The sequence below is a fragment of the Rattus norvegicus genome, chromosome 2, assembly GCF_036323735.1.
Source record: "Rattus norvegicus strain BN/NHsdMcwi chromosome 2, GRCr8, whole genome shotgun sequence".
NCBI classification, from domain to species: Eukaryota; Metazoa; Chordata; class Mammalia; order Rodentia; family Muridae; genus Rattus; species Rattus norvegicus.
In genome coordinates this window covers 100,055,407-100,070,718 of record NC_086020.1, presented here as the reverse complement: position 1 = coordinate 100,070,718, position 15,312 = coordinate 100,055,407, and positions in this window count along the sequence as shown.

Here is a 15,312-nt window from a genome sequence, read left to right as displayed (position 1 = left end):
TATGCTTAATAGATGCCCAAGCAATGCTATTTTAAGGAAATTCATAAGTCCAACCATCATAGCCAGGGAAATGGCTTATTTTTACCTTGATAACTTCAATTGTTCTTTGACGGTAATAAAGAAAATATATTTCTAAGTAAAAGACAATTAGTCTCTAGTAGTCTGACTTTGCCACTGACTTTAAGTTGGCACTATAAAATATAAAAAAAGAACAAATGGAAAATTAACAAGGTGTTATAATTAACAAGAAGTTATAAAGAAAGCAAAACTGGAATTCCAGTGCTTTCTCCTAAATTTAGATACAGCATGCTAAGGATCTCTGCAGCAGATTGCCTGGCAGTGATACCAAATGTGAGACAACTGCAAGTTAAGTTTGACTATGGACCAGGGCAAGATGCCAAGTTACATAAGCCAGCTGTGTGGGTTTTCTTAGTCAATAAACTCCTACAAAGTAGATCAGATGCTCAGCAAATACACATAAGTAATACTAATTAAATACTGAGAATGACATTTGTTTGAATGAATACATCAATTGTTTTGAGAGTAATCGTTCCACAAGCTAATAGTCCAAGCAAAGGGAAAGTGTGAAAATGCATGATTTCCACTCAGTTCCACTGAGTGGCCAGTCAGCAACTGCTGCAGTGACTGCCGCAGGGCTAGATTTACAGGTAGACATGGACAAATGCTCTTTGCATTGGTTGATCAGTTTTGCAGGTACTGGAGAGCATGTGCACACTCCTGAATGACTCTCAGACCGAAGAGATGCAGATAAGTGCTCCGATGGTCCTTCCAAAATGAATTCCCATGGAAAACTTTGCACTCTGTTGTCCATTGTTGAATATCTAGTGTAATCAGAAGTTATTTCCATTTAATTTGAAGTGCAAAGATGTTTTTCCCCTCCTCAAAAACCCAGTTGATGGTGCCATCTGTCATGGCCTTATTTTGAAGAGGGGTTCTAAGAGAAGGGGTGTCTGGTAGCAAAGAAAACAAGCAACTCAAAGTTAAATTATGTGTCCAAGCTGGTGGTCTATGTTCTGCTTGAGACACCTTTCTACATTGCTCTATCTTCTGCTTTCTCGGGGATCTGAAGACAACTCTTTCTCTATGTTCTACCACTAGTTCTCTCTTGCTATTATTCTAAGAAATTCTCAGGATAACTCAACTCTTAAAGATCATAAACCCAGTCTTTCATTTGCATATCAATCCAGTCATTTACTCCAGGTTTCTTTTTTATTATCTTGTGAACCAGCCTGCCAAGACCCACCTTTTTGATTCTTGAGGGACAACCAGCACTTTTTTCCTAACATATCAAAAGAATTCAGAGATCTGCCTACTTCACTTAAGCACAAAGGATAAGTTAGCTAAGTGAGACCCTGCCCTGTAGTTACCATTTCTACCCAACCTAGGCCTAACCTTGTTCTGTCCCAAGCTGACCCTGAACTCAGGAATCTGTCTGCCTTTGTAAGCTAAAGAAATTAGCTGGATAGAATTTCCTGTGATCTTCACTCTCTTAATACCTTTCTGACTAGCTGGTCTCTTTAATACCTTTCTGACTAGTTGCCTCACAGCTGTGTTTATTTCTTTAGGTTCAAGAAGATCCTCTTATAATTCATATTGCATTTTTATATTTTGGATAGTTGGGAAATTATGTATTTTTTAACCCATGCATTTATACTTCTTTTCCACAGCCTTAAGGGCCCTACTGAAGACTTTAGCATTTAGCATTTTGCTGAGACATTAGTCACACCTTTGCCTCCTAAACTTGTGGTGTCTCTGATTATTATGGAATCCTTAATGTTAACAGGGAGGACATTTCTTGAAGGAGGAAGGTAAAAATGTGTACATTACACAAACAAACTGACTATCCTGGAGTCCTCTGCCTGCTGATTCTATCCCAGGGGCAAGAATCATGTCATTCCACCCACTACCAAGGCCATGCTGGACTCGGCAGGTTAACACCAGCACCGCAAAAGCTGGTTAAGGTTCATATCGTACTTAGCATGGAAAGAAAGGAGAAGATACCCATGGCACTGAGTTTCAGTGTCTATAGATCTATTGCTAACAGCTATTGTCATCATTTCTTGTTTCTGCCATTTCCGTGACAATAATATTAGAGATATGAAATTGGGAAAGACCTTAAATTATCAGTGCTGCTAAAAGTGTTTGCCCCTCTGTCCTAATTTTTCCAGACAATTTATAAACTTATCTTCAGACCTAGGTGAGGTTTAATATAGTAGAATAGCTGGATGAATTGCTATATATTTATGTGAGTAACAGAATAAGTTATAACATGCCTCGACCAAAGACTTAAACGCAACTCATTGAATGGTATTTTGCTTCAGCTGTCTTTTGTAGAATAGATTGGCACAATGTCATGTCAAAATACTTTGTTGCTGGTAATGTTCCTTGGGAGTGGTTCTATGCATCCAGAAATGTGCTACTCTTATGAGCTTTTATCCCATGAAAGGAAGTGCTGTGTGTTATTAGATAAAACCCGTATTTTTTCATACAATTGCCTAAAATGTGGGAAGCCCTAAAAGCTTTAGATATATTTATAAAATCATGAATCTTCTTCACAAGTTATGTCTTTTGAAAAGGCAAAACTGCTTAAGGCTTCAGACATTAGACATTTAAATATATGGATCTTCAAAATGAGAATATTTTTGGAAATAAGAAAAGTTTATATTTTCAGCAGAGTCAGTGTTGCTTTTTCCTCTTTGAGAACAGCAAGAGAACCTGAGGGCTGTAGGAAAAACCTCCAGATAAAGTTGTGTTTCACAATCAAACTGGTCTTAGTTTCCTGATCTCATTTTACCTAGCTGAACATTTCTCTATCTATTAAAGAATAGCTTTGAATAACTTGACTTATGGGCACTAAGGAAAGATTTTTTTCTTTGCAACCTTCTTATATATAGTAAAGTAATAGCAGTAAGCTCCCCTCTTAGGTCCATGTCTTCACTAGCCCTGAATAGCTGGTGAGGTTTCCAATAATAGTCATGTATCCCTTCTGTAGAATTGATCTTTTTTTTATTATTATCTTGAGTATTTCTTATATACATTTCGAGTGTTATTCCCTTTCCCGGTTTCCGGGCAAACATCCCCATCCCCCCTCCCCTTCTTTATGGGTGTTCCCATCCCCATCCTCCCCCCATTGACGCCCTCCCCCCAACAATCTAGTTCACTGGGGGTTCAGTCTTAGCAGGACCCAGGGCTTCCCCTTCCACTGGTGCTCTTACTAGGATATTCATTGCTACCTATGAGGTCAGAGTCCAGGGTCAGTCCATGTATAGTCTTTAGATAGTGGCTTAGTCCCTGGAAGCTCTGGTTGCTTGGCATTGTTGTACATATGGGGTCTCGAGCCCCTTCAAGCTCTTCTAGTTCTTTCTCTGATTCTTTCAACGGGGGTCCTATTCTCAATTCAGTGGTTTGCTGCTGGCATACGCCTCTGTGTTTGCTGTATTCTGGCTGTGTTTCTTGGGAGAGATCTACATCCGGCTCCTGTCGGCCTGCACTTCTTTGCTTCATCCATGTTGTCTAATTGGATGACTGTATATGCATGGGCCACATGTGGGGCAGGTTCTGAATGGGTGTTCCTTCTGTGTCTGTTTTAATCTTTGCCTCTCTCTTCCCTGCCAAGGGTATTCTTGTTCCCCTTTTAAAGAAGGAGTGAAGCATTCTCATTTTGATCATCCGTCTTGAGTTTCATTTGTTCTAGGCTTCTAGGGTAATTCAAGCATTTGGGCTAATAGCCACTTATCAATGAGTGCATACCATGTGTGTTTTTCTGTGATTGGATTACCTCACTCAGGATGCTATTTTCCAGTTCTGACCATTTGACTACGAATTTCATAAAGTCATTGTTTTTGATAGCTGAGTAATATTCCATTGTGTAGATGTACCACATTTTCTGTATCCATTCCTCTGTTGAAGGGCATCTGGGTTCTTTCCAGCTTCTGACTATTATAAATAAGGCTGCGATGAACATAGTGGAGCACGTGTCCTTTTTATATGTTGGGGCATCATTTGGGTATATGCCAAAGAGAGGTATAGCTGGATCCTCAGGCAGTTCAATGTCCAATTTTCTGAGGAACCTCCAGACTGATTTCCAGAATGGTTGTACCAGTCTGAAATCCCACCAACAATGGAGGAGTGTTCCTCTTTCTCCACATCCTTGTCAGCATCTGCTGTTACCTGAGTTTTTTGATCTTAGCCATCCTCACTGGTGTGAGGTGAAATCTCAGGGTTGTTTTGATTTGCATTTCCCTTATGACTTAAGATGTTGAACATTTCTTTAGGTGTTTCTCAGCCATTCGGCATTCCTCAGCTGTGAATTCTTTGTTTAGCTCTGAACCCCATTTTTTAATAGGGTTATTTATCTCCCTGCGGTCTAACTTCTTGAGTTCTTTGTATATTTTGGATATAAGGCCTCTATCTGTTGTAGGATTGGTAAAGACCTTTTCCCAGTCTTTTGGTTGCCATTTTGTCCTAACCACAGTGTCCTTTGCCTTACAGAAGCTTTGCAGTTTTATGAGATCCCATTTGTCGATTCTTGATCTTAGAGCATAAGCCATTGGTGTTTTGTTCAGGAAATTTTTTCTAGTGCCCATGTGTTCCAGATGCTTCCCTAGTTTTTCTTCTATTAGTTTGAGTGTGTCTGGTTTGATGTGGAGGTCCTTGATCCACTTGGACTTAAGCTTTGTACAGGGTGATAAGCATGGATCGATCTGCATTCTTCTACATGTTGCCCTCCAGTTGAACCAGCACCATTTGCTGAAAATGCTATCTTTTTTCCATTGGATGGTTTTGGCTCCTTTGTCAAAAATCAATTGACCATAGGTGTGTGGCTTCATTTCTGGGCCTTCAATTCTGTTTCATTGGTCTATCTGTCTGTCTCTGTACCAATACCACGCAGTTTTTATCACTATTGCTCTGTAATACTGCTTGAGTTCAGGGATAGTGATTCCCCCTGAACTTCCCCCTGAAGTCCTTTTATTGTTGAGGATAGCTTTAGCTATCCTGGGTTTTTTGTTATTCCAGATGAATTTGCAAATTGTTCTGTCTAACTCTTTGAAGAATTGGATTGGTATTTTGATGGGGATTGCATTGATTCTGTCGATTGCTTTTGATAAAATGGCCATTTTTACTATATAAATCCTGCCTATCCATGAGCATGGGAGATCTTTCCATCTTCTGAGGACTTCTTCAATTTCTTTCTTCGGAGTCTTGAAGTTCTTATTGTACAAATCTTTTACTTGCTTGGTTAAAGTCACACCGAGGTACTTTATATTATTTGGTTCTATTATGAAGGGTGTCGTTTCCCTAATTTCTTTCTCGGCTTGTTTCTCTTTTGTGTAGAGGAAGGCTACTGATTTATTTGAGTTAATTTTATACCCAGCCACTTTGCTGAAGTTGTTTATCAGCTTCAGTAGTTCTCTGGTGGAACATTTGGGATCACATAAATATACTATCATATCATCTGCAAATAGTGATATTTTGACTTCTTCTTTTTCCGATCTGTATCCCCTTGACCTCCTTTTGTTGTCTGATTGCTCTGGCTAGAACTTCAAGAACTATATTGAATAAGTAGGGAGAGAGTGGGCAGCCTTGTCTAGTCCCTGATTTTAGTGAGATTGCTTCAAGTTTCTCTCCATTTAGTTTAATGTTAGCAACTGGTTTGCTGTATATGGCTTTTACTATGTTTAGGTGTGGGCCTTGAATTCCTATTCTTTCCAGGACTTTTATCATGAAGGGGTGTTGAATTTTGTCAAATGCTTTCTCAGCATCTAATGAAATGATCATGTGGTTTTGTTCCTTCAGTTTGTTTATATAATGGATCACGTTGATGGTTTTCTGTATATTAAACCATCCTTGCATGCCTGGGATGAAGCCTACTTGATCATGGTGGATGATTGTTTTGATGTGCTCTTGGATTCGTTTTGCCAGGATTTTACTGAGTATTTTTGTGTCGATATTCATAAGGGAAATTGGTCTGACGTTCTCTTTCTTTGTTGTGTCTTTGTGTGGTTTAGGTATAAGAGTAATTGTGGCTTCATAGAAGTAATTCGGTGGTGCTCCATCTGTTTCAATTTTGTGGAATAGTTTGGATAATATTGGTACGAGGTCTTCTATGAAGGTCTGATAGAATTCTGCATTAAACCCGTCTGGGCCTGGGCTCTTTTTGGTTGGGAGACCTTTAATGACTGCTTCTATTTCCTTATTAGTTATGGGGTTGTTTAACTGGTTTATCTGTTCCTGATTTAACTTCGGTACCTGGTATCTGTCTAGGAAATTGTCCATTTCATGCAGATTTTCAAGTTTTGTTGAATATAGACTTTTATAGTAAGATCTGATGATTTTTTGAATTTCCTCTGTATCTGTAGTTATGTCTCCCTTTTCATTTCTGATTTTGTTAATTTGGATACACTCTCTGCGTCCTCTCGTTAGTCTGGATAAGAGTTTATCTATCTTGTTGATTTTTCTCAAAGAACCAACTTTTGGTTCTGTTGATTCTTTCTATGGTCCTTTTTGTTTCTACTTGGTTGATTTCAGCTCTGAGTTTGATTATTTCCTGCCTTCTACTCCTCCAGAGTGTATTTGCTTCTTTTTGTTCTAGAGCTTTTAGGTGTGCTGTCAAGCTGCTGACATATGCTCTTTCCTGTTTCTTTCTGCAGACACTCAGTGCTATGACTTTTCCTCTTAGCTCAGTTTCATTGTGTCCCATAAGTTTGGGTATGTTGTAACTTCATTTTCATTAAATTCTAAAAAGTCTTTAATTTCTTTCTTTATTTCTTCCTTGACCAGGTTATCTTTGAGTAGAGCATTGTTCAATTTCCACGTATATGTGGGCATTCTTCCCTTATTGTTATTGAAGACCAGTTTTAAGCCGTGGTGGTCCGATAGCACACATGGGATTATTTCTATCTTTCTGTACCTGTCGAGGCCCGTTTTTTGACCATTTATATGGTCAATTTTGGAGAAAGTACCATGAGGAGCTGAGAAGAAGGTATATCCTTTTGCTTTAGGGTAGAATGTTCTATAAATATCTGTTAAGTCCATTTGACTCATGACTTCTCTTAGTCTGTCTACGTCTCTGTTTAATTTCTGTTTCCATGATCTGTCCATTGATGAGAGTGGGGTGTTGAAGTCTCCTACTATTATTGCGTGAGGTGCTATGTGTGTTTTGAGCTTTAGTAAGGTTTCTTTTATGTATGTAGGTTCCCTTGTATTTGGGGCATAGATATTTAGGATTGAGAGCATTTTTCCTTTGATGAATATGAAGTGTCCTTCCTTATCTTTTTTGATGACTTTTAATTGAAAATTGATTTTATTTGATATTAGAATGGCTACTCCAGCTTGCTTCTTCTGACCATTTGCTTGGAAAATTGTTTTCCAGCCTTTCACTCTGAGGTAATGTCTGTCTTTGTCTCTGAGGTGTGTTTCCTGTAGGCAGCAGAATGCAGGGTCCTCGTTGCATATCCAGTTTGTTAATCTATGTCTTTTTATTGGGGAGTTGAGGCCATTGATGTTGAGAGATATTAAGGAATAGTGATTATTGCTTCCCGTTATATTCATATTTTGATGTGACGTTATGTTTGTGTGCTTTCATTCTCTTTGTTTTGTTGCCAAGACGATTAGTTTCTTGCTTCTTCTAGGGTATAGCTTGCCTCCTTATGTTGGGGTTTACCATTTATTATCCTTTGTAGTGCTGGATTTGTAGAAAGATATTGTGTAAATTTGGTTTTGTCATGGAATATCTTGGTTTCTCCATCTATGTTAATTGAGAGTTTTGCAGGATACAGTAACCTGGGCTGGCATTTGTGTTCTCTTAGGGTCTGTATGACATCAGTCCAGGATCTTCTGGCCTTCATAGTTTCTGGCGACAAGTCTGGTGTGATTCTGATAGGTCTGCCTTTATATGTTACTTGACCTTTTTCCCTTACTGCTTTTAATATTCTTTCTTTATTTTGTGCGTTTGGTGTTTTGACTATTATGTGACGGGAGGTGTTTCTTTTCTGGTCCAATCTATTTGGAGTTCTGTAGGCTTCTTGTATGCCTATGGGTATCTCTTTTTTTAGGTTAAGGAAGTTTTCTTCTATGATTTTGTTGAAGATATTTACTGGTCCTTTGAGCTGGGAGTCTTCACTCTCTTCTATACCTATTATCCTTAGGTTTGATCTTCTCATTGAGTCCTGGATTTCCTGTATGTTTTGGACCAGTAGCTTTTTCCGCTTTACATTATCTTTGACAGTTGAGTCAATGATTTCTATGGAATCTTCTGCTCCTGATATTCTCTCTTCCATCTCTTGTATTCTGTTGGTGAAGCTCGTACCTACGGCTCCTTGTCTCTTCTTTTGGTTTTCTATATCCAGGGTTGTTTCCATGTGTTCTTTCTTGATTGCTTCTATTTCCATTTTTAATTCCTTCTACTGTTTGATTGTGTTTTCCTGGAATTCTTTCAGGGATTTTTGTGACTCCCCTCTATGGGCTTCTACTTGTTTATTTATGATTTCCTGGAATTCTTTCAGGGTTTTTTGTGCTTCCTCTCTGTAGGCTTCTACTTGTTCTCTCAGTGAGTTCTTCACATCTTTCTTGAAGTCCTCCAGCATCCTGATCAAATATGATTTTGAAACTAGATCTTGCTTTTCTGGTGTGTTTTGATATTCCGTGTTTGCTTTGGTGAGAGTATTGGGCTCCGATGATGCCATGTAGTCTTTGTTTCTGTTGCTTGGGTTCCTGCGCTTGCCTCTCGCCATCAGATTATCTCTAGTGTTACTTTGTTCTGCTATTTCTGACAGTGGCTAAACTGTCCTATAAGCCTGTGTTTCAGGAGTGCTGTAGACCTGTTTTCCTTTTTCTTTCAGCCAGTTATGGGAACAGAGTGTTCTGCTTTCGGGCGTGTAGTTTTTCCTATCCACAGGCCTTCAGCTGTTCTTGTGGGCCTGTGTCTGGTGTTCACCAGGCAGGTTACTTGCAGCAGAATAGTTGGTCTTACCTGTGGTCCCGAGGTTCAAGTTTGCTCGTGGGGTGCTGCCTACAAGCTCTCCGCTGTGGCAGCAATCAGGAACATCTGCGCCACCCTTTCTGGGAGCCTCTGTGCACCAGGGTTCCAGATGGAGTTTGGTGTTTTCCTCTGGAGTCAGAGATGTGTGCAGAGTGCAGTCTCTTCAGGTTTCCCAGGCGTGTCTGCCTCTCTGTAGGTTTAGCTCTCCCTCCCATGGGATTTGGGTGCAGAGAACTGTTTATCCGGTCTGTCCTAGAATGGATCTTAATCCCGATTAGAGAGCTGTTGTTACTGTGAATATATCAGTACCACTAGTTTACCCTTATGGTTATTGTGCCATCCTGGTGATCAAGTACTATTCCTCAGAGTTCCAGGATTATTCCTCAGGAAGTTTTCCAAGTCAATTCCTGATTGAGTCCTCAGAGTAGGGTGTGAAGCAATGGGGTCTTCAGCAATAGGTTCTTACCTTGAAACCCCGAGGGTTAACCTAGGGCAACATGAGTGATAGCCTGCATTGTTTGGGAGGGTGTTTCTTGCAATCCATGAAAAATAACCTGAAAAGATTCTTGTATGTGGTATTGAATTTTTGTTAGATAGTTTATGCTTCTTAAGGGAAGAAATGTCAGCTGAAGTTGTTTAAAACATATATGTGTATTTGCAAGAGTTATACTATGGTGTACTCTTGGTTGTAGGCACTCATGATCATATGTTTTCTGCTTGATATGCATTGTGTATAATTTTAGGTAAGTGTGTAGTAATACAATACTCAGTAACTTTCTCAGGCCCCCTTTAGTACAGCAGCTGAAACTAGAGCTGGATTTAAATAATGTGACTGAGTTACTGGTTATGATGACATTGGAAGAAACTTCAGATAGAAAGACCCAGAAAGCAGTTTGCTGACAGGAAGCATGGCAAGCCAAAACATTAGGCATAACTTATGCACAAAGTATAAATTTCAGTGTATGAAGAGTAATAACAAGCCACCAAAAAGCTTCACTATTCCTATTATAGTGTTTGACAATTTAACCTCAGAACTCAAAAGAAAGTGAAGTGGTTGAAAAGAGATAGGTACTCAGGAGAATATACCTTCATTCTACATAGTATAGTATAAAACGAAATGACTACAGGATAAAAATTGATCTCAGCCCAGTGCCTGATGAATAAATGATCAGACTATTTCCAACTACATCATGTCCCAAGTTTTGTAACTAAATAATAGTCCAAGTATGGCTCAGAAGATATCCCACAGAGTTTTTCGTTTTCTTCAATATTTAAATCATTCACTGATTTTATAAATCAAGAAGAGTCATCAGTGATGTTAAATTAACAGTCATCAGTGGCTGTTAGAAAAGATCGTTTATAAAACACTATTAGTCTTTTTCAATAGGTTTGGAGATAAGAATTGCTAAGCCATCATATAGAAGTTTCCCTGAATGGGAATTATTGTCAAATGAACTCAGATACATATATATTTGAATTTGTATATGTCCACAGCAGCCAGCTAAACCAAACAGCCTGTTTTATCCATCACCTAGCCTATGAAGCCATTTTTTTTTTTTACAGAAAATGTTTGAAACTTTTATTCAAATATATATTGGTACAATAAAGGAAATTATATAATTAGTACAGTAGTAATCTAAATTAGAATATATTTTTCAAATATAGTTTCATAAACCCATAGAGACTTTCTAGTGTGTTAATTCTTTTCTTTTTTTTTATATTTTTTTTTATTAACTTGAGTATTTCTTATATACATTTCAAGTGTTATTCCCTTTCCCGGTATCCGGGCAAACATCCCCCTCCCCCCTCCCCTTCCTTATGGGTGTTCCCCTCCCAACCCTCCCCCCATTGCCGCCCTCCCCCCACCAGTCTAGTTCACTGGGGGTTCAGTCTTAGCAGGACCCAGGGCTTCCCCTTCCACTGGTGCTCTTACTAGGATATGCATTGCTACCTATGAGGTCAGAGTCCAGGGTCAGTCCATGTATAGTCTTTGGGTAGGGGCTTAGTCCCTGGAAGCTCTGGTTGCTTGGCATTGTTGTACATATGGAGTCTCGAGTCCCTTCAAGCTCTTCCAGTTCTTTCTCTGAATCCTTCAACGGGGGTCCTATTCTCAGTTCAGTGGTTTGCTGCTGGCATTCGCCTCTGTATTTGCTGTATTCTGGCTGTGTCTCTTAGGAGCGATCTACATCCAGCTCCTGTCGGTCTGCACTTCTTTGCTTCATCCATCTTGTCTCATTGGGTGGCTATATATGTATGGGCCACATGTGGGGCAGACTCTGAATGGGTGTTCCTTCAGTCTCTGTTTTAATCTTTGCATCTCTCTTCCCTGCCAAGGGTATTCTTGTTCCCCTTTTAAAGAAGGAGTGAAGCATTCACATTTTGATCATCCGTCTTGAGTTTCATTTGCTCTAGGCATCTAGGGTAATTCAAGCATTTGGGCTAATAGCCACTTATCAATGAGTGCATACCATGTATGTCTTTCTGTGATTGGGTTAGCTCACTCAGGATGATGTTTTCCAGTTCCAACCATTTGCCTACGAATTTCATAAAGTCGTTGTTTTTGATAGCTGAGTAATATTCCATTGTGTAGATGTACCACATGTTCTGTATCCATTCCTCTGTTGAAGGGCATCTGGGTTCTTTCCAGCTTCTGGCTATTATAAATAAGGCTGCAATGAACATAGTGGAGCACGTGTCTTTTTTATATGTTGGGGCATCTTTTGGGTATATGCCCAAGAGAGGTATAGCTGGATCCTCAGGCAGTTCAATGTCCAATTTTCTGAGGATTCTCCAGACTGATTTCCAGAATGGTTGTACCAGTTTGCAATCCCACCAACAATGGAGGAGTATTCCTCTTTCTCCACATCCTCGCCAGCATCTGTTGTTTCCTGAGTTTTTGATCTTAGCCATTCTCACTGGTGTGAGGTGAAATCTCAGGGTTGTTTTGATTTGCATTTCCCTTATGACTAAAGATGTTGAACATTTCTTTAGGTGTTTCTCAGCCATTCGGCATTCCTCAGCTGTGAATTCTTTGTTTAGCTCTGAACACCATTTTTTAATAGGGTTATTTGTTTCCCTGCGGTCTAACTTCTTGAGTTCTTTGTATATTTTGGATATAAGGCCTCTATCTGTTGTAGGATTGGTAAAGATCTTTTCCCAATCTGTTGGTTGCCGTTTTGTCCTAACCACCGTGTCCTTTGCCTTACATAAGCTGTGTAGTTTTATGAGATCCCATTTGTCGATTCTTGATCTTAGAGCATAAGCCATTGGTGTTTTGTTCAGGAAATTTTTTCCAGTGCCCATGTGTTCCAGATGCTTCCCTAGTTTTTCTTCTATTAGTTTGAGTGTGTCTGGTTTGATGTGGAGGTCCTTGATCCACTTGGACTTAAGCTTTGTACAGGGTGATAAGCATGGATCGATCTGCATTCTTCTACATGTTGCCCTCCAGTTGAACCAGCACCATTTGCTGAAAATGCTATCTTTTTTCCATTGGATGGTTTTGGCTCCTTTGTCAAAAATCAATTGACCATAGGTGTGTGGCTTCATTTCTGGGCCTTCAATTCTGTTTCATTGGTCTATCTGTCTGTCTCTGTACCAATACCACGCAGTTTTTATCACTATTGCTCTGTAATACTGCTTGAGTTCAGGGATAGTGATTCCCCCTGAACTTCCCCCTGAAGTCCTTTTATTGTTGAGGATAGCTTTAGCTATCCTGGGTTTTTTGTTATTCCAGATGAATTTGCAAATTGTTCTGTCTAACTCTTTGAAGAATTGGATTGGTATTTTGATGGGGATTGCATTGATTCTGTCGATTGCTTTTGATAAAATGGCCATTTTTACTATATAAATCCTGCCTATCCATGAGCATGGGAGATCTTTCCATCTTCTGAGGACTTCTTCAATTTCTTTCTTCGGAGTCTTGAAGTTCTTATTGTACAAATCTTTTACTTGCTTGGTTAAAGTCACACCGAGGTACTTTATATTATTTGGTTCTATTATGAAGGGTGTCGTTTCCCTAATTTCTTTCTCGGCTTGTTTCTCTTTTGTGTAGAGGAAGGCTACTGATTTATTTGAGTTAATTTTATACCCAGCCACTTTGCTGAAGTTGTTTATCAGCTTCAGTAGTTCTCTGGTGGAACATTTGGGATCACATAAATATACTATCATATCATCTGCAAATAGTGATATTTTGACTTCTTCTTTTTCCGATCTGTATCCCCTTGACCTCCTTTTGTTGTCTGATTGCTCTGGCTAGAACTTCAAGAACTATATTGAATAAGTAGGGAGAGAGTGGGCAGCCTTGTCTAGTCCCTGATTTTAGTGAGATTGCTTCAAGTTTCTCTCCATTTAGTTTAATGTTAGCAACTGGTTTGCTGTATATGGCTTTTACTATGTTTAGGTGTGGGCCTTGAATTCCTATTCTTTCCAGGACTTTTATCATGAAGGGGTGTTGAATTTTGTCAAATGCTTTCTCAGCATCTAATGAAATGATCATGTGGTTTTGTTCCTTCAGTTTGTTTATATAATGGATCACGTTGATGGTTTTCTGTATATTAAACCATCCTTGCATGCCTGGGATGAAGCCTACTTGATCATGGTGGATGATTGTTTTGATGTGCTCTTGGATTCGTTTTGCCAGGATTTTACTGAGTATTTTTGTGTCGATATTCATAAGGGAAATTGGTCTGACGTTCTCTTTCTTTGTTGTGTCTTTGTGTGGTTTAGGTATAAGAGTAATTGTGGCTTCATAGAAGTAATTCGGTGGTGCTCCATCTGTTTCAATTTTGTGGAATAGTTTGGATAATATTGGTACGAGGTCTTCTATGAAGGTCTGATAGAATTCTGCATTAAACCCGTCTGGGCCTGGGCTCTTTTTGGTTGGGAGACCTTTAATGACTGCTTCTATTTCCTTATTAGTTATGGGGTTGTTTAACTGGTTTATCTGTTCCTGATTTAACTTCGGTACCTGGTATCTGTCTAGGAAATTGTCCATTTCATGCAGATTTTCAAGTTTTGTTGAATATAGACTTTTATAGTAAGATCTGATGATTTTTTGAATTTCCTCTGTATCTGTAGTTATGTCTCCCTTTTCATTTCTGATTTTGTTAATTTGGATACACTCTCTGCGTCCTCTCGTTAGTCTGGATAAGAGTTTATCTATCTTGTTGATTTTTCTCAAAGAACCAACTTTTGGTTCTGTTGATTCTTTCTATGGTCCTTTTTGTTTCTACTTGGTTGATTTCAGCTCTGAGTTTGATTATTTCCTGCCTTCTACTCCTCCAGAGTGTATTTGCTTCTTTTTGTTCTAGAGCTTTTAGGTGTGCTGTCAAGCTGCTGACATATGCTCTTTCCTGTTTCTTTCTGCAGACACTCAGTGCTATGACTTTTCCTCTTAGCTCAGTTTCATTGTGTCCCATAAGTTTGGGTATGTTGTAACTTCATTTTCATTAAATTCTAAAAAGTCTTTAATTTCTTTCTTTATTTCTTCCTTGACCAGGTTATCTTTGAGTAGAGCATTGTTCAATTTCCACGTATATGTGGGCATTCTTCCCTTATTGTTATTGAAGACCAGTTTTAAGCCGTGGTGGTCCGATAGCACACATGGGATTATTTCTATCTTTCTGTACCTGTCGAGGCCCGTTTTTTGACCATTTATATGGTCAATTTTGGAGAAAGTACCATGAGGAGCTGAGAAGAAGGTATATCCTTTTGCTTTAGGGTAGAATGTTCTATAAATATCTGTTAAGTCCATTTGACTCATGACTTCTCTTAGTCTGTCTACGTCTCTGTTTAATTTCTGTTTCCATGATCTGTCCATTGATGAGAGTGGGGTGTTGAAGTCTCCTACTATTATTGCGTGAGGTGCTATGTGTGTTTTGAGCTTTAGTAAGGTTTCTTTTATGTATGTAGGTTCCCTTGTATTTGGGGCATAGATATTTAGGATTGAGAGCATTTTTCCTTTGATGAATATGAAGTGTCCTTCCTTATCTTTTTTGATGACTTTTAATTGAAAATTGATTTTATTTGATATTAGAATGGCTACTCCAGCTTGCTTCTTCTGACCATTTGCTTGGAAAATTGTTTTCCAGCCTTTCACTCTGAGGTAATGTCTGTCTTTGTCTCTGAGGTGTGTTTCCTGTAGGCAGCAGAATGCAGGGTCCTCGTTGCATATCCAGTTTGTTAATCTATGTCTTTTTATTGGGGAGTTGAGGCCATTGATGTTGAGAGATATTAAGGAATAGTGATTATTGCTTCCCGTTATATTCATATTTTGATGTGACGTTATGTTTGTGTGCTTTCATTCTCTTTGT